General features: G+C 44.3%; 1 pseudogene across 1 annotated transcript; it reads right to left on the bottom strand.

Annotated features, from left to right (window-relative positions):
- Positions 1–440: 440 nt before the first annotated feature.
- On the bottom strand, positions 441–2,110 carry LOC308526788 (elongation factor 1-alpha 1-like; annotated as a pseudogene). The gene is made up of 2 exons: positions 2,020–2,110; positions 441–1,928 (listed from the first exon to the last, which is right to left on the bottom strand). The product of its transcript is annotated as an elongation factor 1-alpha 1-like (transcript).
- Positions 2,111–2,422: the final 312 nt, after the last annotated feature.

Genomic DNA, 2,422 nt, shown 5'->3' with positions numbered 1-2,422 from the left:
AACTCTGGAGAGAGTCTATGATCTTTAAACTGGCTTGCCTCCAAAGCAAACGGGTTTCGCTGTCCTTTAAGTAGGTCACGTTCATTTGGAACTTGTTCTCTTGGTCTGGTTTTCCTCTGTCCTTCTCCAAATCTATTCTGCTTCTTTGAAAAGTTGGTTCCTCTATGCTAGGTCACAGTATTCTTGTTTGTTTGTTTGTTTTGTGGGGGGTTTTTGTGGGTTTTTTTTCTCATTAAACTTTGTTATTTTAATGGGTCTCAAAATTCTGTGACAGATTTTTGGTCATGTTGTTTCCATTAAAAAGTACTGATTTTAAAAACTAATAACTTAAAAACTGCCACACACACACAAAAGAACCAAATGGTCCACAAAACATTCTCCTTTCCTTCTGAAGGTTTTACGATGCATTGTAATCATTAACCAGTCTTTTACTATTAAACTTAAACGGCCAATTGAGACACACAGTTCTGAGACCGTTCTTCCACCACTGAGTAAGACTGGGGTGGCAGGTGTTGGAAATAATATTCATTTAGCTTCTGAGCTTTCTGGGCAAACGTGGTGGCTTTGCCAGCTCCAGCTGCCTTCTTGTCCACTGCTTTGATGACACCCACAGCAACTGTCTGTCTCATGTCACGAACAGCGAAACGGCTCAGAGGAGGGTAGTCAGAGAAGCTCTCAACATACATGGGGTTGCCAGGAATCATATCAACAATGGCAGCATCACCAGATTTCAAAAACTTGGGGCCATCTCCAGCTTTTTCCCAGAACGACGATCAATCTTCTCCTTCAGCTCAGCAAATTTGCAAGCAATGTGAGCTGTGTCACCATCCAGCACAGGTGCATGGCCTGCACTGATCTGGCCTGGGTGGTTCAGGATAACCACCTGAGCTGTGAAGCCGGCTGCTTCCCCTGGTGGGTCATTTTTGCTGTCACCAGCTACATTACCATGGTGAACATCTTTGTCAGACACGTTCTTGACGTTGAAGCCCACATTGTCCCCAGGAAGAGCTTCACTCAAAGCTTCATGGTACATTTCAACAGACTTCCCTTCAGTTGTAACATTGACTGGAGCAAAGGTGGCCACCATGCCAGGTTTAAGAACACCAGTCTCCACTCAGCCCACAGGGACAGTACCAACACCACCAATTTTGTAGACATCCTGGAGGGGCAGACGCAGGGGCTTGTCAGTTGGACGAGTTGGTGGCAGGATGCAATCCAGAGCTTCAAGCAGTGTGGTTCCACTGGCATTGCCATCTTTATGGGTGACTTCCAACCCTTGAACCAAGGCATGTTAGCACTTGGCTCCAGCATGTTGTCACCATTCCAACCAGAAATTGGCACAAAGGCTACTGTGTCAGGGTTGAAGCCAATTTTCTTAATGTAGGTGCTGGCTTCTTTAACAATTTCCTCTTATCTTTTCTGGCTATAGGGTGGCTCAGTGGAATCCATTTTGTTAACCCCAACCATCAGCTGTTTCACACCCAGTGTGTAGGCCAGAAGGGCATGCTCACGGGTCTGTCCATTCTTGGAGATGCCTGCTTCAAATTCACCAACACCCGCAGCAACCATCAGGACAGCACAGGCAGCCTGAGATGTGCCTGTGATCATGTATTGGATGAAGTCTCTGTGCCCTGGGGCATCGATGATGGTCCCATAATACTTGGTGGTCTCGAATTTCCACAGGGAGATCTCAATGGCGATACCACGCTCCCGTTCAGCTTTCAGTTTACCCAAGACCCAGGCGTACTTAAAGGAGCCCTTCCCCATCTCAGCAGCCTCCTCAAATTTCTCGATGGTTCTCTTGTCGATCCCACCACATTTGTAGATCAGATGGCCAGCAGTGGTGGACTTGCCGGAATCTACGTGACCAATGACAACGATGGTGATGTGAGTCTTTCCTTTCCCGTCTTGGGTTTGGGCTTGAGTTTCTGGTGGTTTTCACGACACCTGTGTTCTGGCGGCAAACCCATTGCGAAAAAGCTGTGTTGTGCTGTTGTTTTTTATAGCACTTGTATATACCTGCCAAAATAAGAGGCACAGGATGTCTAAGGTTAATGTTGTCAGTGTATATCTTGGGTCTACAAGTGGGTTTTAAATCCTTAGAAACCATGGACACTGGCTTACATTTATTTTCCTATTAATAAGACAAAGCAGTTGAAATTTATCTTAAAGTTCAAAAGTAATTGTCAGCTTATTTGCAAATCCTTTTCCTAGCCCAGGGATCATAGTTTTCCTCTGCATATTCACATTTATGCTGTGGTATGCTTATGCATTGATCAAAATACATGCTCTGTATACAAAGAAAAAGCAACCAATTTTTTTGTTACAACATGGAATAGTTGTCTCTATGGGTGTTATGGTTAATATCTGTTTAAATGGAAAATTACAAGTACAGATTAAAAAAATCTTGGTTAATAGATTT

The sequence above is a fragment of the Myotis nattereri genome, assembly GCF_964212035.1.
Source record: "Myotis nattereri genome assembly, chromosome: 11".
NCBI classification, from domain to species: Eukaryota; Metazoa; Chordata; class Mammalia; order Chiroptera; family Vespertilionidae; genus Myotis; species Myotis nattereri.
Note: the sequence above shows the minus strand (reverse complement) of the source record. Positions and strands in the feature narration are given on the sequence as shown.